We start from the raw sequence: 24,693 nt of genomic DNA on the forward strand, positions 1-24,693 counted from the left end.
TTCATCAGTGGCTTATAGTTTTCAGAGTACAGGTCTTTTGTCTCGTTAGGTAGGTTTATTCCTAGGTATTTTATTCTTTTGGATGCAATGGGATTGCTTCCCTAATTTCTTTTTCTGCTCTTTCATTGTTAGTGTATAGAAATGCAGTCAATTTCTGTGGATTAATTTTGTATCCTGCGACTTTGCCAAATTCATGGATGAGCTCTAACAGTTTTCTGGTAGTCTTTAGGATTCTCTAGGTATAGTATCATGTCATCTGCGAATAGTGATAGTTTTACTTCTTCCATTCCAGTTTGGATTCCTTTTATTTCTTTTACTTCTCTGATTGCTGTGGCTAGGACTTCGAGAACTATGTTGAAGAGTAGTGGCGAGAGAAGACATCCTTGTCTTGTTCCTGATCTCAGCGGGAATTCTTTCAGATTTTCACCATTGAGAATGATGTTAGCTCTGGGTTTGTCATATATGGCCTTTGTCATATATGGCCTTTATCATGTTGAGGTAGGTTCCCGTTATGCCCACTTTCTGAAGGGTTTTCATCAGAAATGGCTGTTGGATTTTGTCAAAGGCTTTTTCCACATCTATTGAGAGGATCATGTGGTTTTTATTCTTCAGTTTGTTAATGTGGTGTATCACACTGATGGATTTGTGGATATTGAAGAACCCTTGCATCCCTGGGATAAATCCCACTTGATCATGATGTACAATCCTTTTAATGTATTGTTGGATGCGGTTTGCTAGTATTTTGTTGAGGATTTTTGCATCAATGTTCATCAGTGAAATTGGCCTGTAGTTTTCTTTTTTTGTGGTATCTTTGTCTGATTTTGGTATCAGGGTGATGGTGGCCTCATAGAATGAGTTTAGGAGTATCCCTTCCTCTGCAATTTTTTGAAATAGTTTCAGAAGGAGAGGTGTTAGCTCTTCTCTAAATGTTGGATAGAATTTGCCTGTGAAGCCATCTGGTCGTGGACTTTTGTTTGTTGGAAGTTTTTTTTATCACAGTTTCAATTTCAGTTCTTGTGATGGGTCCATTCATCTTTTCTATTTCATCTTGGTTTAGTCTTGGAAGATTGTACTTTTCTAAGAATTTGTCCATTTCTTCTAGGTTTTCCATTTTATTGGCGTATAGTTGCATATAGTAGTCTCTTATGATCCTTTGTATTTCTGTGATGTCTGTTGTTACTTCTCCTTTTTCATTTCTAATTTTATTGATTTGAGTCCTCTCTCTTTTTTGCTTGATAAGTCTGGCTAGGGGTTTATCAATTTTGTTGATCTTTTCAAAGAACCAGCTTTTCGTTTCATTGATCTTTTCTATGGTTTTCTTTGTTTCTATTTCATTGATTTCTGCTCTGATCTTTTTTATTTCTTTCCTTCTACTAACTTTAGGTCTTGTCTGTTCTTCTCTCTCAAGGTGCTTTAGATGTAAAGTTAGCTTGTTTATTTGAGCTTTTTCTTGTTTCCTGAGGTGGGCTTGTATTGCTATAAACTTTCCTCTTAGAACGGCTTTTGCTGCATCCCATAGGTTTTGGAGTGTCATATCTTCCTTGCCATTTGCTGCTAGGTATTTTTGAATTTCCTCTTTGATTTCTTCAGTGATCCATTGGTCATTTAGTAGCATGTTGTTTAGTCTCCACATGTTTGTGTTTTTTGCAGTTTTTCTCTTGTTGTTGATTTCCAGTCCTATTGCATTGTGGTCGGAAAAGATGCTTGATATGATTTCAATTTTCTTAAAGTTACTGAGGTTGGATTTGTAGCCCAGGATCTGGTCAATCTTAGAGAATGTTCCACGTGCACTTGAGAAGAATGTGCATTCTGTTGCTTTTGGATGGAATGTCCTATAAATTTATATCTATTAAGTCCATCTGGTTTAATGCATCATTCAGGGCCTGTGTTTCATTATTGATTTTCTGTCTGGTTGATCTGCCTATTGCTGTAAGTGGGGTGTTAAAGTCCCCCACTATGATTGTGTTATTGTCAATTTCTCCTTTTACGGTTGTTAGCAGTTGCCTTATATATTGCAGTGAACCTATGTTGGGTGTGTAGGTATTTACAATTGTTATAACATCTTTTTGGATTGATCCTTTCATCATTATGTAATGTCCTTCCTTGTCTCTTAAAATATTCTTCATTTTAAAGTCTATTTTGTCTGTTATGAGTATTGCTACTCCAGCTTTCTTTTGATCCCCGTTTGCATGAAATGTTTTCTTCCATCCTCTCACTTTCAATTTGTATGTGTCCCTAGAAGTAAAGTGGGTCTCTTGAAGACAGCATATATATGGGTCTTGTTTTTGTATCCATTCAGCCAGTCTATGTCTTTTGGTTGGGGTGTTTAGTCCATTCACATTTAAGGTAATTATTGATATGTATGTTCTTATTGCCATTTTGTTAACTACTTTGGATTTGTTTTTGCTGCTCTTTTTTCTTTCCTCTTCTCTTGTTCTTTTCTGCCTAGGGAAATTCCTTTAGTATTTGTTGTAAGGCTGGTTTAGTGTTGCTGAATTCTCTCAGCTTTTGGTTATCTGTGAAGGTTTTGATTTCTCCTTCAAATCTGAATGAGAGCCTTGCTGGGTAAAGTAATCTTGGCTGGAGGTTTTTTCCTTTCATCACGTTGAGTATATCATGCCACTCCCTTCTGGCCTGCAGAATTTCTGCTGAAAAATCTGCCAATAATCTTATTGGGGTTCCCTTGTATGTTACTTGTTTCTTTTCCCTAGCTGCTTTCAATATTTTCTCTTTGTCTTTAATTTTGGTCATTTTTATTTATATGTGTCTCGGGGTGTTCCTCCTTGGGTTTATTTTATATGGTACTTGTTGTGCTTCCTGGATTTGAGTGAGTGATTCCTTCCCCATGTTAGGGAAGTTTTCAGCTATTATCTCTTAGAATATTTTTTCTCTCTCCTTCTCTCTCTCTTCTCCTTTTGGCACCCATATAATACAGGTGTTGGTGCATTTAACATTGTCCCAGAGTTCTCTGAGACTCTCTTCATTTCTTTTCAGTCTTTTTTCTCTTTTCTGTTCTGCATCTGTAATTTCCGCTAATCAGTCCTCCACCTCGCTTATTTGTTCTTCTGCCTCCTATATTCTGCTGTTGGTTGCTTCTAGTGAATTTTTATTTCAGTTATTGTATTTTGCATCTCTTCTTGTTTAAGTTTTATTTCTTGTATCTCTTTGGTTAGTGTTTCCTGTAAGTTATCCATCTTTGCCTCCAGTTTATTCCCAATGTCTTGCATCATCTTCAGCATCAACAGTCTAAAGTCTTTTTCCTGGAGGCTGAGAATCTCCTCATTGCTCAGCTGTTTTTCTGGGGTTTTTCCTTTCTCCCTCATCTGAGTTGTAGTTCTCTGTCTTTTCATTTTTATAGGTTTTCGGTGTGGTGACCATTTTACAGAGAGTAGAATTGTAGCCTCTCTTATTTCTGGTGTCTGCCTCCTTGTGGCTGAAGTCCATATGCGGGCTTGCTGTAGGTTTGCTGATGGGTGGGGCTGATGCCTGCCCACTGGTAGGTGGAGCTGATTCTAATCCCTCTGGTGGGTGGGATTTAGTCTCTGGATGGGATTAGGGGCAGCTGTGTGCCTGAGGGGTCTTTAGGTAGCCTGTTTACTGAGGGGGGGTGCTGTGATCCCACCTGGGTTGTTGTTTGCCCTGGGGCTTCTCAGCAGCTGACTGATGGGTGGGGCCAGATTGTCCCAAAATGGCCACCTCCAGAGAAAGGCAACTGCTGAATATTCCCCAGAGCTTTGCTTTCAATGTCCTTCCCTTACAACAAGCCACGTTCACTCCTGTTTTCCCAGGATGTCCTCCAAGTACTGCAGTCAGGTTTGACTCAGATTCCCATGGAGACTTTGCTTTGCCCTGGGTCCCAGTGCACGTGAAAGTCTGTGTGTGCTTTTTAAGAATGGGGTCTCCATTTCCCCCAGTCCTGTGGAGCTCCTGCACACAAGCCTCACTGGCCTTCAATGACAGATGCTCCTGGGACTCTTTCTCCCAGTGCCAGATCTCCACACATGAGAGTTTGATGTGGGGCTCAGAACTCTCACTCCTGTAGGTGAATCTCTGTGAACTAGTTAGTTTCCAGTCTGTGGAGCTTCCCACCCAGGAGGTAAGGGGTTGTTTATATCGTGAAGTTGCCCCTCCTACCTCTTGATGTGGGCTCCTCTTTTTCTTCTGGAGTAGGATATCTTTTTTAAGGTTTCCAGTCCATTTGGGTGAAGAGTGCTCAGTCTTTAGTTGTGAATTTTGTTTTTAGGAGAGAAGCTGAGCTCCAGTCCTTCTATTTCGCCATCTTAATCTCGTCTCCTCTAATTTGCTTTTTTGGTAACTATCTGAGGTTTCCCTCAGTGTTTTCTACAATGCAAACTACTGTATTGAGCAGTGTGGGTAATACTAGACAGACTAGGCAGGAAAATTTCGCACCAACATTATCCTGTTAAAAGAACTCCAAAGGGGGAGTTCCTGTTGTGGTGCAGATAAAACAAACGGCATTAGTATCCATGGGAACCCGGGTTCCTTCCCTGGCCTCACTCAGTGGGTGGGGATCTGGTGTTGCGGTGAGCTGTGCTGTAGGTCGCAGATGTGGTGTTGCTGTGGCTGTGGTGTAGGCCAGCAACTGTAGCTCTCACTGGATCCCAAGCCTAGGAACTTCCATGTGCCGCAGGTGAGACCTTAAAAAGCAATCAAAACAAAACAAAGCAAAACAACCCTCTACAAATGTAATCTCTTACTGTATTTTCCCATTTTTTTTTTCTTTTTCTTTTTAGGGCCATGCTGGCGGCAAACGGAGGTTCTCATGCTAGGGGTCCAATTGGAGCTACAGCTGCCACCCCACACTCCAGCAACATCAGATCTGAGCCACGTCTGCAACCTATACCATAGTTCATGGCAATGCCAGATCCTTAACCCACTGAGCAAGGCCAGGGATCGAACCCGCAACCTCATGGTTCCTGGTAGGATTTGTTTCTGCTGTGCCACAATGGAAACTCCAGTATTTTCCCGTGGTTTTAAAGGAAGGTTCCTACTCAGTCATGTCAGCCCCCCAAAACACAGAAGGCTGAAAATACTAAAAGAGTTTAGGGTCTTAAGAATTGCAATTCTGGAGACACAGATTCAGGAAAAACCAAAAGTGTTCTGGGAAGAGAAAGTATCAGGAACTTGTTATAAAGGCAAAAGCCATGAGGTGCTACTCTGACACAGGAAAGGCAAGATTTGTCCTTAGGGATGGCTGTCGCAGGTTGCATTAGGGTAAGTGTCTGTTAAGTATCTTCAGTTTCTGGAACACTGGGCAGATGTTCTGGATGCCCATGTTAAGATAATTTGTCAAATGGTCCGATTCCATCTGGGCTGAGATGTGCATAAGTCACACTTCTTCAGTGACCTCCTGCCTGCCTTTTAAACAGTTCTTCTAGGAGTTCGCTAAAGATGCGACCCAGATCTGGCATTGCTGTGGCTGTGGTGTAGGCTGGCAACTACAGCTCCGATTCAACCCCTAGCTTGGGAACCTCCATGTGCCATGAATGTGGCCCTAAAGAGCAATATAAAATTAAATTAAATTAAAAAAATAGAAATAAAAAAAGAGAGCTCTCTTAGCAATAGTGATTCCATTTTGATTTTTCTTTCACAGTATCTATCATCTAATACCAAAATATGTGAGCAATAGCTTTGAATTAATAACACACGTATCTTTGGTGCACTGATGTGGCTTCTTTTAAGCATGCATTTCTCCCAGGGCATTTTAAAAACATCATTTTAGGAGTTCCCATTGTGGCATAGCAGAAACAAATCCACTAGTATCCATGAGGACGTGGGTTTGACCCTGGACTTGCTCAGTGGGTCAGGGATCTATAATCTGTGGTGTAGGTCACAGATGTGGCTGGATCCCACGTTGCTGTGGCTGTGGTGTAGGTCAGCAGCTATAGCTCCCGTTTGACCCCTAGCCTAGGAACTTCCATGTGCTGTGGATGCCGCCCTAAAGAGCAAAAAGTAAAAATAAAATTAAAAACACATCACTTTATTATTTTGAGAAATCCTTTAATTGGTAACAAGAGGAATAATCATTTTCTATTATACTTTACTCCTATCACCTGTAAATCAATACAAATCCTGGGCCTGCTTATGAAGATTACTTAACTTTACAAGATTTTCAGGTAAATATGATATTTCTCAAAATTAAGAACTGTTTAGAATTCAGGTTTACAATTCAATCACAGAAAAAAACCCCCCACAGAATTAATACATTCAAATCAACGCATTAAATTTTATGTAACATTATTTTGGCAAACTTGATCACAATTCAGTGTGAAGAGGATTTGCTTGCCTCTTCCACCAATTTTCTTTATTCAAGACTGTAAAATCTGGGAATTCCCATCGTGGCGCAGCGGGAAACAAATCCGACTAGGAATGATGAGATTGCGGGTTTGATCCCTGCCCTTGCTCAGTGGGTTAAGGATCCGGTGTTGCCGTGAGCTGTGGTGTAGGTCACAGACGCGGCTCGGATCCCAAATTGCTGTGACTGTGGCACAGACCGGCGGCTACAGCTCCGATTGGACCCCTCACCTAGGAACCTCCATGTGCTGCAGGTGAGGCCCTAGAAAAAGACAAAAATAAAAATAAAAAAAGACTGTAAGCGTTCATCTGCATGGCACAGTGTGAAGTCATTTGTGACTTCATAAAGGACTACCCTTAGGCCTAAGCAGAAGGGGATCCTGCCCCCACATCTTAGAGGGTCTTGCACACACACGTACACACACAGAGAGACACAGATTTGTTAAAGAACAGATGAGATCCTCTGTCACTCAATATATGGCACCTGGCCCTGGCCCAGCACAGCCTGGAACCTTGAGCATCTGCACCTTACCCGATTCAGGCCCCAAGGAAACATTTCATATCTCTTGCCTTATGTTCTTTTTTTTTTTTTTTAAGGGCCTCATGGATGCTAGTCGGGTTTGCTAACTGTTGAGCCACAACAGGAACTCCTCTTGCCCTATGTTCTTAAAGCAAAAGTCAGCTGGGTTAGAATGCTGTGAAAGTTGATGGGTTTCGCCCCATTGAGGTCTGAATTGGGGGAAAAACCCAGTCTTCCTCCTGGGTGTCTCCTTTGCACCACTACCACACTCACAACGCTTCTGTCACCAGAAGGCTTTTCAACAAAATTCTGAGACACTAGCTGGGTTTCCTACAATTTAACTCAATTCTGGCCCCATCCACCGGGAGATAGTGTCAGATCCTACAGGGTCAGGGCTCAGTCCCATGAGACTGTCTGCCACTTCAAATGTCATTTGCACATGGTAGGTCCTCCGGTTACCCTCAACATCTGCCTGACTTGGCTACAAATTGGGGGTTCCCATGACCTCCTTTCTACATGGCTTCGATTCTGTGCTGGAACAGCTCACAGAACTCAGGAAAACACTTACTTATGTTTAGCAGTTTCTTAAAGACTATGCTGTGGGATACAGAGGAACAGTCAGATGCAGTGATACATAAGGTGAGGCCTGGAGGGTCCCAAGCACAGGAGTTTCTCTTACTGTGGAGCTGGGATGTGTCACCCTGCTGCTATGTGGGGGCTTCACTAACCTGGAAGTTCTCCAAACCCTGCACTTTGGGATTTTTAGGGCGGCTTCATCATGCAGGCATGATGGCTCATTAACGCCATCTCCAGCCCCTCTCTCCTCTCAGGAGACAGAGAAATGTGGCTGAAAATTCCAAGTTGCCGATCATTGGTTTTTGTGGCGGTGAGTAACTGCCATTCAGGAGTGATCCAGGAGCCAACCCAGAATCACCTCATTAAAATAAGACACTCCTCTCGCCCAGGAAGTTCTGATGGATTTTGGAACCCTATGTCAGCAACTAGGGTCAAAGGCGAACTATAAGATCAAAAGATGCTCCCAGCGTCTTTATCCCTTAGGAATTGATAAGGTTTTCAGGAGCTCTGGACCAGGATGAGGTGGGGAGTGGAAAGCAGAAACCAATATATATTTTTTCTACTTTCTCACAAGGTCAAAAATGGACACTGCTCTTGAGTGCAGGGAATAGGTGAACAGCAGAAGTACATAGGTAAGAGAAAACAAATTAACTTCAAAATACTTCCTCTTAGATCAATTCAATAAATTCTCACACAACTAATGATTATTTCTCATTAGCGCCGAATGTCCATTTTCTTCTTATTCTCATTTGTGATTCTGGAGTTGCCCATGAATTAGCACAGTTGGATGGGCTGAGGAATATTTTTGCAGTATTAAACAATTGATAATCCTTTTACATGTGTATATGCGTCAGTTTTTTGTACCAGGAGTGAAACATTATACCGACTCTTTACTGTATGACTCTAGGTATGGCTTTAAGAGATGGTAGAAATTACAATATAAGTGATAACATGATAAAATTAAAATATACTCTAACATTCTGTGATAATAATTTACCATATGCATCCCCTTTTCTTGTCTTGTCTTTTTACGGCTGTGCCTGTGGCATATGGAAATTCCCAGGCTAGGGAGCAATCAGAGCTGCAGCTGCAGCCAACACCACAGCCACAAGGACGCCAGATTCGAGCTGCATCTGTGACCTATGCCACTGCCTGCAGCAATGCCGGATCCTTAACCCACTGAGAGAGGCCAGGGATCAAACCCACATCCTCACAGATACTAGTTGGGTTCTTAACCTGCTGAGCCACAGTAGGAACTCCTGCATTCCCATTTCAATGTTTCAATATGATGTGCAAAATTTGTGATTAATTTCTGACTCTAAACACTCCTTTGAGCATTTAATGGGCAATTTCAATTGTTTACTTAGCAAAAAACACATCTTCTCCAAGTTGAAATTAATAAAAAAAACCTAAGAAGTATAGTCACTTAAGAAACGGTCCACTTTGACATGACTGCTGCTAAATTAGAGGCCATTAGACTGGGATGACGTTAATGCCATGGCAAACCAAAATCTATGCCTGGAAATGCCTCCGGTAATGAAATTGAACAGCTAATCACTAACAGCCAAGTAGACTTTAAGCTGTAGACAATAATTTCTTTGCTTTGCTTCTACCTTTCCAGCTCCTATCCTTGGAGTGCTCCTAACTGCTCCAGTTTGGTGCTGCCTGATTCAATTTTTTTTTTTTTTTTTTTTTAAGGCCACACCCGAGGCACATGGAAGTTCCCAGGCGAGGGGTCAAATCGGAGCTATAGCTGTTGGCTTACACCACAGCTACAGCAACTCAGGATCTGAGCCGCATCCATGACCTATCCACAGTTCATGGCAATGCCAGATCACTGACCCACTGAGCAAGGCCAGGGATCGAACCTGCACCCTCATGGATACTCAGATTCGTTTCCGTTGTGCCACAACGGGACCTCCCTCAAAATGATTTTTGCTCAAACTCTTACAATTTTTAATATGCCTCAGTTTATCTTTGAACACATCTCTTATGTGAAAAATCTTATGATCTTTTAATGTAAATAATTATTTTGCTGGCATGAAGGCAGGAAAAATAAATTTTATAACCTATTGATGTATTTATTTTATTACTCATCTCCAATATCAATAGACCACCCAGACATGAAAAATAATAAAGGTAGTTGTCTTTAATATTTAGCCAGCTTTCAGTCATTTCAAAGCCATAGCTTTACACATATTTGTTAGCTTGATGTGTAACTTTTAAATATTTAGATGTATGGACCATGAGCCTGCATCAGTACTCTGGCCCCAGGCCCCACAAAACTCAGATGAGCCTGACTGGGCACAAATTTCCATGTGTTAAGCCTGCTGCTCTTCGTTTGTCAGTAACATAAAGAAATTGAAGTTGAAATAAGTGGTAGTTTCTTGATCTTAAACAAATGTAAGTATGGGGAACTGATAGCTATTTCATTAGCCAATTAAATAGTGTTTATTTTTCAGACAACTCCAAATATGCTCTATTCTATATTCAGAAAGTATTCAGAATGTTAAAAAATCCTGAGATCATCATCAAAATGAAGATGCTAAGAACATTCAAGCTCCAGTTAAAAATGCACATTATAGATACAGTTAATAGCAAAGAGACGCATAATTCTGAAGTCTAAAAATTTCTAATAAAACTGAAATTTTTTTCCAAATTAGGAATGCGTCTGTCGCATCCCTCAGAATATATGACACGAGTTCAACCTTGCTAGTTAACAAGACACAGCTGATGAAAGCGGAGCTAAGACAAAAAAGGAGACGGATAAGACATAGCCCTAAGGTAAATTCTAAGATTGTGCCTGATAATTGTCTTTGTTGCTATTGTGTAGCATATGAATGTCATTTGGAATAGTAAGTGATACATGATAAAGTTTTTTTTTTAAGTACGATGGACTGTTAATTGGGGTGAAATGGAGATTTCTTAGAAATTCTTCCTGTACTTACACCACTCTAGGAGGGGTGAAATGTTAAGAAAAATGTTGGCCTGTAACAGAGAATGTGCTTAGTCTTGGAAAAGAAGTAGGAGACATTGTAAATATATTTAACTAAGAGGTATCATGTGTTTTAATTTAAAATGTTTTCCTTATCAGAATTTTTAAATAATCAGTGTTCATCGTAATGCGGGAAAGTACATGAAATTGTAGAAAGATAGTGTTAATCTGGCCTGCCCTTGCCCTGACACCCCCTCACCCCAAGATAAAAACCTCAATAGTCTGCTGCATGTCTGTCATGGTTTTCCTACTCCCGTATAAACACGTAGGCATTCATATATGTGTATACACACACACACACACACACACACACACACACACACGTGTTCATACACAGCGATCCCACTCTACATGTTATTTTGCTACTTGCCTTTTTTTTTTTTTCTTTCTTTCTTTTTTGGCCATGCCTGCAGCATGCGAACGTTCCTGGGCCAGGGATCAAACCCACACCACAGCAGTGACCTGAGCCAACCTGCCGTGACAACCCTGGATCTGTAACCTGCTAAGCCACCAGGGAACTCCCCATTTGTCTTTTTTATTTTTTTACTTTGTAGGACCGCACCTGTGGCATATGGAGGTTCTCAGGCAAGGGGTCGAATGGGAGCTACAGCTGCCGGCCTACGTCACAGCCACAGCCACGCCAGATCCAAGCCACGTCTGTGACCTACACCGCAGCTCACGGCAACGCCAGATCCTTAACCCACTGAGCAAGGCCAGGGATCAAACCTGCAGCCTCATGGTTCCTGGTCGGGTTTGTTTCCTCTGCGCCACAACAGGAACTCCCGTAGTGAGGTTATTGCTAGCCATTCTGGAGTAGGAGTAGTTTCCAGGCATAATCTGGTGAGATGTGGGGCCAAAGGTCACGTTGTGAACTAGACTTGTCTTACAGTACCTGGCACTGGATGTAGGAAGGTTTTAGAGAAAAAACAAAGTTTGAAATGTATGGAGCCAGAGGCTGCTCTGGGGAAAATTCTTCTCATCATCAAAGTTAACAATTGTAACAAACAATTCAGTTCTCATTGATGTCTAACCAAAACCAAAAACTCTGTCCTATAGGCATATCCTTGATAATGCAGTAACTCACCATAAAATTTGTTTTGTTGGTGGATCTTACCTAAAACAGAATAAGAACTCCCATGTTTATAGGCCAAAAATCTGTAACAGAACTTCAAACAAGTATGTCTGGTGGTAAGCCACTTATTTTATGCTGCTGATGTATCAAATAGGACCTTAGTACATTACCAACAACAAATGTGAAGCTGAAACTTTCCTAAACTATCAAAAATAAAGAAAGCAATTTGCAGTCAACCATTCTAAAAGAAAGATTTCATCACCTTTCTATTCTCTATAGAAAATGATATTATAAAATATTATAGAAGAAGGTCTTAAAGAATTTGCATCTCTGGAGTTCCTGTCATGGCTCAGTGGAAATGAATCTGACTAGCATCCTTGAGGACGCAGGTTTGATCCCTGGCCTTGCTCAGCGGGTTAAGGATCTGGTGTTGTGAGCTGTGGTGTAGGTCACCGTCAGGGCTTGGGTCCTGCATTCCTCTGGCTGTGGTGTAGGCCGGCAGCTACAGCTCCATTTCGAACCCTAGCCTGGGAAACTTCATGTGCTGTGCGTGTGGCCCTAAAAAGTGCACGCACACACACACACAAATTTGCATCTAGGAGTTCTCTTGCAGTACACCAGGTTAAGGATCTGCTGTGATGGGAGTTCAGTCACTGGCTGGGAACTTCTATATGCTGCAATGTGGCCAAAAAAAAAGTCTTTCCAAAGACTATGGAAAATAGTATAGTAGAGGTATATCATGCAGTTAATAAATAAAATTTTTGCGATGTTGGTATTTATCAATTGATTTCCATTCCCATTCTAAAGAAATAGTCACCTTTGTAAGAAATTTTTTATTTGAAATTTTGAATTCTTTTTCTTGAAAAGGGCCCCCTAAATTGTTTAAATTTCAGGCCTCATAAAACATGATCTTCACCTGATTATAATTTATTGATCTTGCAATGTTTGCCAATAGGATGAGCGAAGACTGTATCTTTTAGCATTTGTGCACATTTCGTAGATCTCTAGTGAGATGGAACATTTTTTCACACTACATTGGCCATTTGTATTTCTTCTTCTTTGAACTGATTATCCATATCCTTTTGTCCATTTTTTCTTTTGGATTGATTGTTTGGGTTCTTCTTAATTTGTAGGAGCTCTACATATTAAAGATTTGTTAACACCTAGAGGGTCGTTGGTGTTTCAAATAATTTTCTCTAGATTGTCATTTCCCTTGCTTGTTAACAGTTTTATTGACAACTTATTCACATACCACACAATTCATACACTTATTTGTTTCCTAAAGATATTTTCCACAGCTTTATTGAAATATAATTGACAGATTAAAAATTATATTTAAGGGAGTTCCCGTCGTGGCGCAGTGGTTAACGAATCCGACTAGGGACCATGAGGTTGTGGGTTCGGTCCCTGCCCTTGCTCATTGGGTTAAGGATCCGGTGTTTCCGTGAGCTGTGGTGTAGGTTACAGACGCGGCTCGGATCCCGTGTTGCTGTGGCTCTGGTGTAGGCCGGTGGCTACGGCTCCGATTAGACCCCTAGCCTGGGAATCTCCATATGCCACAGGAGCAGCCCAAGAAATAGCAAAAAGACAAAAAAAAAAAAAAAAATATATATATATATATATATATACATATTTAAGGTGTGTAATCCACTAATTAACATATCCATCGATTCACCCCCTTAAAGTGTACAATTCAATGATTTTTACTATATTTTCAGAGTTGCGCAACCATCTTCACAATGAACTTTAAAGTACGTCATGACCCCCATCAGAGTTCCTGTCGTGGCTCAGCAGTTAAGGAACTTGACTGGCATCCATGAGGACGCAGTTTCGATCCCTGACCTCGCTTAGGGGTTAAGGATCTGGCGTTGCTGTGAGCTGTGGTGTAGGCCGAAGATGAGGCTTAGATCCTGTGTTGCTGTGGCTCTGGTGTACATAGGCTGGCGGCTACAGCTCTGATTGGACCCCTAGCCTGGGAACCTCCATATGTCACAGGTGCGGCTCTAAAAAGAGAGGAAGACCAAAAAAATAAAAAAATAAAACAGGAGTTCCCATCGTGGCGCAGTGGTTAACGAATCTGACTAGGAACCATGAGGTTGCGGGTTCGGTCCCTGCCCTTGCTCAGTGGGTTAAGGATCTGGCGTTGCCGTGAGCTGGGGTGTAGGTTGCAGACGCGGCTCGGATCCCGCATTGCTGTGGCTCTGGCATAGGCCGGTGGCTACAGCTCCGATTGGACCCCTAGCCTGGGAACCTCCATATGCTGTGGGAGCGGCCCAAGAAATAGCAAAAAGACAAAAAAAATAAAATAAAATAAAATAAAAAATAAAACAACTTCGTGACCCCCCCAAAGAAATCCTGTGTTCTTTAGCTATTACCCCTGATCTCCCATCACAATTTGCTTTTGATATATAGTATCTTACTCTATTTTTAGTTTTTATTTTATATTGGAGTACAATGTTGTGTTAGCTTGATGTATAGTATTTTAAATACCAAATTTCCTTAATTTTCTTTTTTTTTTTCTTTGCTTTTTAGGACGGCACCCCTGGCATATTGAAATTTCCATGCTAGGGGGTGAATCAGAGCTACAGCTGCTGGCCTACACCACAGCCACAGTAATGGGATCTAAGCTACATCTGCAACCTTCACCACAGCTGACAGCAATGCTGGATCCCCAAACCACTGAGCAAGGTCATGGATAGAATCCACATCCTCATGGATACTAGTTGGATTCATTTCTGATGCACCACCATGGAAACTCCAAATCTCCTTAATTTTCTTATAGTCAAATATCTCTATCTTCTCTATTACAGATTTCAGTATCCAGTGTGGCTAAAGGTCTACATTTTCTATAAAGCTATTTACATAGTCGGTTAATATTTTATTTTTTGTCTTTTGTCTATCTAGGGCCACACCCTCGGCATGTGGAGGTTCCCAGTCTAGCGGTTGAATCGCAGCCGCAGCTGCCCGCCTAAGCCAGAGCTCACGGCAACACCAGATCCTTAACTCACTGAGCAAGGCCAGGGGTCGAACCTGCGTCCTCATGGATACTAGTCAGGTTCATTAACCACCGAGCCATGACGGGAACTCCTGTTAATATTTTATTTTTAGGGAGTTCCTGTCGTGGTGCAGCAGAAACGAATCTGACTAGGAACCACGAGGTCTCAGGTTCAATCCCTGGCCTTGCTCAGTGGGTTAAGGATCCGGCATTGCCGTGAGCTGTGGAGTAGGTCGCAGACGTGGCTCAGATCTGGCGTTGCTGTGGCTGTGGTGTAGGCCGGCAGCTGTAGCTTTGATTAGACCCCTAGCCTGGGAACCTTCATATGCCGAGGGTGCGGCCATGAAAAAAATTTTTTTTTAACATTTATATCTTTAAGTGTTCTGGAATGCGTTATTTCTTAATCCTTTCCTAGTTAATGATTAAGCAGACCTCCACTTCTTGATTAGATTTCAGGAGGAAATTGCTGAGCCTAATGAGAGAGAAGTTTCTCTTTCAACAGACTTGGTGGGGGGCCAGGGAATAACCCTTGAGAACCAGGCCTAGAGGGCAGGGGCAAGGAGGAGTGGCATGTATAAAGGCAGGGTCCCAGTTAGACTGCATGGCGTTGCTGCAGGCACATCATGCCTGCTCAAATGATGCTTTGAAACATGCCTTGACCATGTGGCTTTCTCTTTTAAAATAAAGAGTTCAAAATGGGATGATTTCTTCTTTTCTGCTTTTCAGGGCTGCATCTGCAGCACATGGAAGTTCCCAGGTGAGAGGTCAATTGGGAGCTGCAGCTGCCAGCCTATGCCAAAGCCATGGCAATGCGAGATCCTTAACCCTCTGAGCGAGGGCAGGGATCAAACCTTCATCCTCATGGATTATAGTCTGGTTTGTAAACCACAGAACCACAACGGGAACTCCGAAAATGGGATCTTAACCTCAATGGTTACAAAGTAGCCAATCTGCCCTTAGCAACAGGCTTCCAAAAACTAGAGTATGGGGAGGGGGTGAGTGATGCCCAGGGAAGGAGTAACCACAGTGGAGACACCTGGAAAACACCATCTGGACCAGGTGATCCAAGCTAACATCCTCGGAGGTAAGTCAGGTTGATGTCAGGTAGCCTTCATATGACCTGGTGAGCAGGCATGTCACCTCTGCGCTCTTCTCCCCCAAATCCATCACCCCAGTCTGACCATGAGAAAAACACCAGACACATCCAAACTGAGGTCCATTCTATAAAACGCCTAATCAGTACTTTTCAAACCTGGGTCAAGGTCATTGTAAATAAGGGAAGTCTGAGAAACTGCCACAAAATAGCAGAGGTGAAGAGATGTGACTATAACATGTAATGTGGGTACTCTGGGTGGAATTCTGTAACAGAAAAAGAACATCAGGAAAACTAGTGAAATCTAATCAAGTATACAGTTAATAGTGATGTGCCAGCATTGGCTCCTTAGTTGTGACAGAGTGATATAAGTGATATGAGTGATAAGTGATATAAGTAACATAGTGACATAAGATGTTAGCAATAGGATATTTTGGGGGAGGGGTATGTGAGAATTCTCTGCACTGTTTGTGACTTTTCTATAAATCTAAAGGTATTCTAAAATAAAAAGTTTTAGAAGGGAGGGAGAGAATATTCTTGCTAGCCACATCCTTCCCGAGGGAGTATATCGAGGCCAAGAAAGCATCCTGCCTTCAGAAACACAAGAGTTGGTATCTCTATAACCTGGTGCTTAATTTGATACAAATCATATGCATGGGTCAGAAAGGAGTGTTTGAGAAATCACTTCCCCGGCTGAAATGTCCCCATCAGCTGAGAGATGCCTTCTATAACAGTCGATTCTGATGTCCTGGCCACTCCACGCATCCCGTCCTAGCAAGTGAGTGGTTCACAACGACAATGGCCTCCACCCCGACCCTCTTCTCCCCCAGGATGCTGCTCAGGATCATGAAAGGCTTATTTTCGGGATCTGTCACTTCAACTTGTTGAACCCCAGCTCTTTCTTCTTTTTAGGGCCATACCTGCGGCATATGGAGGTTCCCAGGTTAGGGGCTGAATCAGAACTGCAGCTGCCAGCCTATACCACAGCCACAGCAATATGGGATTCAAGCCCTGTCTGTGACCTACACCATAGCTCATGGTAACGCCGGATCCTTAACCCACTGATCAAGGCCAGGGATTGAACCCACATCCTCATGGATACTGGTCGGGTTTGCTACTGCTGAGCTGTGATGGGAACTCCCCCAGCTCTTTTCTTGAGACTTGCTTTTACCACATCCCCCTCCTTGCTCTAGTGACCTATTCCGACCCCTTACCCTGGTTTTCTGATCTTGGCTCCTCACCTTACTCAGTTCTGCACAATCTCTTGATTTCTGTACTCCCTGAGGCTGCAGGTGGGAGTTATTCCCTCCATCTTTCACTGCCCAATAGCCCAAGGCCCCTGGTCTCAGCTGGAAGGAGTGGACCCTCTGTAGCTTCCCTTATCCATGTGATGGGTTACCAGCAATATCATCCAATAAAAAGTACATCATCCTGGAGTTCCCGTCGTGGCGCAGTGGTTAACGAATCCGACTAGGAACCATGAGGTTGCGGGTTCGGTCCCTGCCCTTGCTCAGTGGGTTAAGGATCCAGCGTTGCTGTGAGCTGTGGTGTAGGTCGCAGATGCAGCTCGGATCCTGCGTTGCTGTGGCTCTGGCGTAGGCCGGTGGCTGCAGCTCCGATTCGACCCCTAGCCTGGGAACCTCCATGTGCCGCGGGAGTGGCCCAAGAAATGGCAAAAAGACAAAAAAAACCCAAAAAAAAACCAAAAAACTATTCCATTAGTAATAACACTAATGTTATCACTACCAAGTTATTATTTTCTAGCAGATGTTCCCTTTTTAAGGGAATAATGACATGATTTAGTTCTTGATGTCCCCTTCAGTTTTCTGATCCCCAGACTGTACTGGCCATGTACCCAAGTATCAACACTCCAGGGGGTTCTGGGCTGTGCTGGTGCTGATGGATGGAGAGAAGTCAGCAAAGCAGACCTTCATTCTGAGGCTGTACTGAAATCCAGCGGTTGAGGTGAGGCTAGAACGCTACTCTCATTTAGGTGTTAAATTACTTGTATCATCAATAACCTCTGAAGGTCCCCTCCTGAGTGGCTGGATGTGGCTTTTCCTAGAAGGATCGTAGTTCCGCCTTAATGTTAAGAAGCTGTTGAATGAGTGAATTTGGAAGACTCGGCAAGGCTGGGAACTTGGAGGAGCCAAGATACACCACCAGCACTAGCAACTGGGAGATGACTAAATAGCACTCTAGCATAGGACAGGGTGGTTTAAGAAGTCTCACAAACACTTGATTTTTGCTTTGGGGTTTGATTCTTGGAGAAAAAGGCATTCCTACAGATAAAACTTCTAGAAGTGTCTGTCTGTGGGCCCCAGCTCCTTAAAGGCTGCTATTCCAGCCAGCAGAGAGAATCAGACGTATGACTGTGTGGTGCGGGCAGCTTCTTGAATCTCCCATTTTCTTCATGAGCAGGGGATGGTTCTGCCAGCCGCATGGCAGGAAGGCCCAAGTGGGGCACCAGGAAAACCAAGGCTCCTGCCCTGCAAATCCTGAAGTGCCCTCATAATGAACTACCATGCATAGCTGGGGCGGGAGGAAGCCCTGTCTTTAGCAAGTCATCTCACCTGGATCTAAAATCTGGGTACCGAGGATAATTTTCCTACTGTGTCCTCAACACCATCTTGCTACACTGTTACATGGAAAGACCGTGTGCACCTGCCCTCACAGTCTCACTACCTCTGTACAGTGAGGACGAATCTTCGGGCCTGTGTGATCGTTTATGGAAGCAGAAGAGGGGCTGGGCAGAGCAGGCCTGGCTGGAGCTACCGCAGCGGCAAGGATCTGGGAAGAGCCGGTGGAATTCAGAGGCTTTGGGAAGGCCAGGAGCTCTGCCTTAGGAAAGCAGGAACTCCCTTCCTCTTTTGTTTTAGAGCTTTTTCTGCATCTTTAAAAGAGTAGGTATTGCTCCCGTCGTGGCACAGTGGTTAACGAATCTGACTAGGAACCATGAGGTTGCAGGTTCGGTCCCTGCCCTTGCTCAGTGGGTTGACGATCTGGCATTGCCGTGAGCAGTGGTGCAGGTTGCAGACGCGGCTTGGATCCCACGTTGCTGTGGCTCTGGTGGAGGCCGGTGGCTACAGCTCCGATTGGACCCCTAGCCTGGGAATCTCCATATGCCGCAGGAGCGGCCCAAGAAATAGCAAAAAAAAAAAAAAAAAAAAAAAAAAAAAAAAAAAAGAGTAGGTATTGCAAAGAGAGAGAGAGAACCATTTTTCCATCTTTTTCCCCTGTTATCACTGCCCCTAAGAGGGAACGGTGAATTAGGTTTACATTTTCCCAAACAAAAAAAATACTAAGGAATGAAATTGTGTGGGATATCGCTGAGCTTTGCAGGGCCACAGCCGTTGTAACACCTAAGACCTGCTGGCTCCCCTCGGCCCCACCCCCGAGGACCAGTTTGCCCCCTGCCCCTTTAGAGAAGGCATGTTAATGTGAGATGGTCCTGCTGCTGTGAACCCTGCTTCCCACAAAGGGGCACTCTCTTCGCAGATTTTCTACTGCCTGCTTGCATTCCTCCGTCTTCTGAAGCCTAAGGAGGAGTTCAGTGGCACAGTACAGGGACCCCAGTTAAAATGCCTGAGACCATAGGGATATGTGTTTTTAAGTTAAGAAGTCTGGAGTCAGGTGCAATGGCTCAGGGATGCCATTGAAGACCTGGGTGGGCTTTTGGTTTATGCGCTCAGCTGTCCTCGGGGACATGTCTCGCCCTTGGCCACCAGGTGGCTGTAGAAGCTCCAGGCAACAGGGCCTCGCAGGCAAATAGTTGCTCACACCTCTTTCTCTCTCTGGCTAATTTCCTCATTGCTTTACTTTTTGGCTCTGCCTGAGCTAGCATCCCCCAAACCCACATTGCCTCGGCAGGCGTCCGAGTGGGAGGGAACATGAGCAGTAGAACTGGTTGAACTGGAGCAAGTTACTTAACACTCCTGGGCCTCAGCTTCCTCATTTATGAGGTGAGGGTCGTAGATGAGATGCCTTTTTTTTTTTTTTTTTTTTTTTTTTTTTCTTTTTATAGCTGCACCTGCAGTATCTGGAAGTTCCAGGCTAGGGGCCAAACTGGAGCTGTAGCTGCCAGCCTGCACCACAGCCACAATGCTAGATCCTTAATCCACTTAGCAAGGCCAGGGATTGAACCTGCATTCTCATAGACACTATGTCCGGTTTGTAACTCGCTGACCCACAACGGGAATTCCTTGTGTTTTGTTTTGTTTTAATTCAAGTATCGTTGCTTTACAATCTTGCGTTAGTTTCAGGAGTTCAGCAAAATGATTCAGTTATACATATGCATATATTCATTCTTTTTCAGATTATTTTCCCATATAGGTTATTACAGAATATTGAGTAGATTTCTCTGTGCTATACCGTAGGTCCTTGTTGGATATCTAATTTATTTATTTGCATTTTAGGGCCAAACCCTTGGCATATGCAGGTTCCCAGGCTAGAGGTCCAATCAGAGCTACAGCCACAGCCACTGCAACGTGGGGTCCGAGCTCCATCTGTGACCTACACCACAGGTCACGGCAATGCCAGATCCTTAACCTGCTGAGCAAGGCCAGGGATGGAATCTGCAACCTCATGGTTCCCAGTCAGATTTGTTTCCACTGTGCCACGATGGGAATTCCTGGTTATCTAATTTATATGCAGCAGTGTATATATGTTAATCCCAAACTCCTAATTTATTCCCCCATCTCACTTACCTTTCCCCTTCGGTAACCCTAAGTTTGTTTTGTTTTCTTTTTTATTAGAATTCATTTATTTCCCCATTCTTTTTTGCCCCAGTGATGCAAATTCAATGTCAAATATCAGGGAAAAGTGAAAAAACATATATAGCTGCTCATAGGACAGTGTCCAAGATTCCTGATAGTGCCTCTTTGATACATTGAACCTGAAATACAAAGTCTTCAGGTTGAGCCTCAGAATTGCCACTGTGTGGACTTAGAGTCCTCAGTCTCTCTGAGCCTTAGTTTCTTCATCAGCAAAATAGAAACCTCTTGGGATTCTGTGGGACTCAACTAAAGTAAGAGAAATGAAAATGCTTTGCGAATTACAAATCTACCACAAATAGGAGGTAAGATTAATTCTTGGATAAGAGCTCAGAATATCTGAAGTTTTTTTTTTTTTTTTTTTCGTTTCATGGCCGAAACCACAGCAGATGGAAGTCCCCAGACTAGGGGTCGAATTGGAGCTGCAGCTGCCGGCCATAAGTTTGTTTTTGAAATCTGTTTCTGTGTTATAAATAAGTTCATTTGTATCATTTTTCATTAGATTCTGCTTATAAATGATATCATATATTTGATTTACTTCATTTGGTATGACAACCTCTAGGTCCAGCCATGTTGCTGCAAATGGCATTATTTCATTATTTTTTATGCCTGAGTAATATTCCATTGTATAATGTACCACATCTTCTTTAGACTGGATGCCTTTTTAAATTTTTAAAAAAATTTTTGGAGTATAGTTGACTTACAAAGTTGCATTCGTTTCAGGTATACAACAAAGTAGATGCCTTTTTTATGTAAACTTTTAATTGAAGAATCACATAAAGGCTCACAAATCAGAAACGTACTGCTTGATGAATTTTAACAAAGAACCAGCCCTCAGATTAAGAAACAGAATATCATCAGCACCCAGGAAACCCCACAAAGGCCACACTATTCTGACTTTTAGCTCTCTACATTCGTTGTGCCTGTTTGAACTTTATACAAATGGAATCAGTGGGAGACATTCTTTTGTGTACAGCTTCTTTCGCCCAGTGTGATGTTTGTGAAATCCATTCACTGTGTTGCTGCTTCATTCCCCGTGCTGTGTAACATTCCAGCATGTGACTATATTGCTGTTGATAGTCATGTGAGTTTTTTCTAGGTTTGGTTATTACAAATCTCTGCTGCTGTGGAGATTCTTTTTTTTTTTTTTTTTCCTTTTTAGGGCTGCACCCATGGCATATGGAAGTTCCCTGGCTAAGGGTCAAATCGGAGCTGCAGCCGCCAGCCTACACCACAGCCACAGCAACGCCAGGTGCGAGCCACATCTGTGATCTACACTACAGCTTGTGCCAATGCCAGATCTTTAGCCCACTGAGCAAGGTGAAGGATCAAACCTGCATCTTCCTGGACACTAGTTGGGTTCTTAACCTGCTGCTCCACAACGGGAACTCCTACTGTGGAGATTCCTGAGTCCATCTATTGAGGAGTATATGTATGCACTTCTGTTGTGTTGCAGAACTGCTGGGTCATATGACGTCTGAACACTCATCTTCTCGCTGCCTTTGAAAGATCACTCGTAGTGATGGAACCAAACACTATCAGGGGTCACACTGCCAATAAATAGTTTTCCCATCCTATCCAAAGATTTACTAATAAGACTCAATGCCAAAGCTTCTAGTACCTGTCAGTTCACTGTCTTCTCCAGTCTGACCTCTTTAATGGTTATAGCCATTACAAAGGAGTATACACACACCCACACACTCCAGAGCTGGCTTGTAGTCCTCTGTGCTGGCAGTGAACGACCCTTTGTAGGAGGCTGCAGGGCCAGCCAAAGAAGTGTGGGGGGCTGTGGAAAACATCCACTCCACTGGGAGACACTTTACAGCCAGAGCTATGAAATGAATCTGTCAGCGGCTGGTTTAGTTCATCGGAGCTCTTCTTCCAAATGTTAAGCACCTGGTAAATGCTCAATAAAAAATAACTGTAAAAGTTTAGGGCAAAAGGACCCCGTAATAGAATTTTGCGAGGGAAATTTGCCTTTTTTTTTTTTTTTTTTTTTGCCTTTTTAGGGCCACACCTGCAGCATATGGAAGCTCTCAGGCCAGGGGTCAAATTGGAGCTGCAGCTGCTGGCCTACACCACAGCTCATGGCAATGCTGGATCCTTAACCCACTGAATGAGGCCAGGGATTAAACCCGTGTCCCCATGGATACTAGTCAGGTTTGTTACCTCTGAGCCACGCCAGTAAGTAACTTTCCAGCAACCAGGATTTTTTTGTCTTTTTGCCTTTTCTAGGGCTGCTCCCGCAGCATATGGAGATCCCCAGGCTAGGAGTCTAATCAGAGCTGTAGCCGCCGGCCTACACCAGAGCCACAACAACTCGGGATCCTAGCCGTGTCTGCAACCTACACCACAGCTCACGGCAATGCCGGATCCTTAACCCACTGAGCGAGGCCAGGGATTGAACCCGCAACCTCATGGTTCCTAGTTGTTAACCACTGTGCCACGACGGGAACTCCAGGAGATTTTTCTAAAGTAAGAATTTCAACATGCTATTTACAAAAGGAGAGATGATTTGTGATTTGGAGAAATGGGCAGAGCTTTGAGAACAGTGTTAAAGCATAGTCTGTAGATCAGAATCAGCCCGAGTGTCAGCTAGGTGGTTGTTCTTTAAAATGCAGATCCCAGGCCCCACACCTGCATCTCCGCCTCTTCGGTGGGCCTAGAAATTTGCATTTTAGCCAACTCACAGGTGGTTCTTTGGGACCAACTTCAGGATTTGTGTTGCATTCCCCTCCTGCTTTTGGGCCAGGAGCTTGTGATGGAAAGATAAAATGACCCAATCATTTACCCCCAAGCCTCTTTGCTGGTTCTGGGGCAAGTTCTAATTTCTTGTTTGCGAAACTCTTCAGATCCTGGCCTCAAGTGGACCTGCTGGCTTTTGCTTTTTCGTGGGACATCATCGGCTGAATTAAACCGTGCACACAGTTGTGCCTCTGTTGGCAACAGTGCCTTCTCAGCTGCCCTGCTTGTTTGAGTCAGCCCTCTGTGACTTTCTACATGTCATTCTGAATGCTCTTTGAAAACCTCCTCTGTCCTCATTAGCCGTCCACTTCAGAAGTGGTGGTGTTATTTCGAGGCAGGGCTTGGGATGCCGTATAAAATAATGCTAGGATTGTATTAAAAACCAGAAGAGGATAAGCAGCGAACACAAACATGAATAAGGCCTGAGCACATGCTGTACCAGGGGAGGGAGAGAGAGAATGCTTCGTTGTGACTCCGCTTTGTTTCTGAGGTCTGGGTGCTCATGTCAAGCCCTGATAGACTTGCTATGAGGTTTCAGGATGCTGGCTTGGCGCATCAACTGAATTCTGGGGCCCAAGGCCCTGACTTCTGAAAGGTTCCCGCCTAAGTACCTAAGATGCCCTATGGACAGGGGTGGAGGGGGGTTGGGAGGTGGGGGGAAGGCCCCAAGCTGTGTTTTTGGGTTCTGGTGGCATCTCCTCTTACCCCAAGCACATATATATCCGGGGCCGTTTCCTCTGAACGAACCCTAGAAACCCAAGCTTCTCTCCATAAATTCTAATAAATGCTACAACCTTTTACTCTGATACAGAAACTTCTCGATTCCTCCTCACAGCTGTGCTGCTTTGAAAACTTTCAGTAGAAGATGGTCACCTAGTCCAGGACGCTTACTCTATTTCAGTGGCAATTTCCCACCACAAGGAACACTAAAATACAACAGGATATGGTGAATATGAATAGGCAGTCCTGGGCTAAATTTGAATGGTGGAAACTTTATCCCAAACTGTTTTCCATAGAAGTTTACTTTCTTTAGTTTTGATGACAACCCACCGGATCATTGTGGCCAGATGCCACTGACCAGCCAGGAAACTGGAAAATAAACTGTTTCGTTATGGCCTTTTTTTTTTTTTTTTGGTCTTTTTGACATTTTTTTGGGCCCCTCCCACGGCACATGGAGGTTCCCAGGCTAGGGGTTGAATTGGAGCTGTAGCCGCCAGCCCAGGCCAGAGCCACAGCAACGAGGGATCCGAGCCGCGTCTGCAACCTACACCACAGCTCACGGCAACGCCAGATCATTAACCCACTGAGCAAGGGCAGGGACCGAACCCTCAACCTCATGGTTCCTAGTCGGATTCGTTAACCACGACGGGAACTCCTCGTTATGTCCTTTTAAAACTCTATTTTGTTTTTTAAATGGTGGGAGCATAGACAAATTGTACTCTGACCAAACCGAGCCAAGAGAGGAGTTTAGAGAGGAGCAGGTTTTTTTTTTTTTCTGAAAACTTAAGGATTATTTCGTAAGAATGGTAGAGAAAGCACCACAGAGGGGGAACGGAAGGGAATTAACATTTAGGGAGCATCTATTCCATGCCAGCATTCTGCTAGCAATA

The 24,693-nt window shown here is 43.5% G+C and overlaps 1 protein-coding gene across 2 annotated transcripts in view; it reads left to right on the forward strand.

Moving 5' to 3' along the window:
- The window catches only part of KIAA1958, a 216,390-nt gene extending 201,218 nt beyond the window's left edge, over positions 1 to 15,172 (forward strand). The window contains exons 5-8 of one of the 2 annotated variants that reach the window (XR_014825264.1): positions 7,986 to 8,043; positions 10,075 to 10,195; positions 14,011 to 14,463; positions 14,667 to 15,172. The gene's annotated coding sequence lies outside the window, so the exon portion shown is untranslated. Of the gene's footprint in view, positions 1 to 7,985; positions 8,044 to 10,074; positions 11,066 to 12,927; positions 13,085 to 14,010; positions 14,464 to 14,666 lie in introns of those variants that run through there. The other variant, XR_014825253.1, reaches the window with a different exon arrangement.
- The last annotated feature ends 9,521 nt before the right edge of the window (positions 15,173 to 24,693 follow it).

This window comes from Sus scrofa, chromosome 1 (assembly GCF_054392235.1).
Source record: "Sus scrofa isolate SSC_HxYL_T2T_F1_AM1 chromosome 1, Sscrofa_HxYL_maternal_Yorkshire_Landrace_v2.0, whole genome shotgun sequence".
Taxonomy (NCBI): Eukaryota; Metazoa; Chordata; class Mammalia; order Artiodactyla; family Suidae; genus Sus; species Sus scrofa.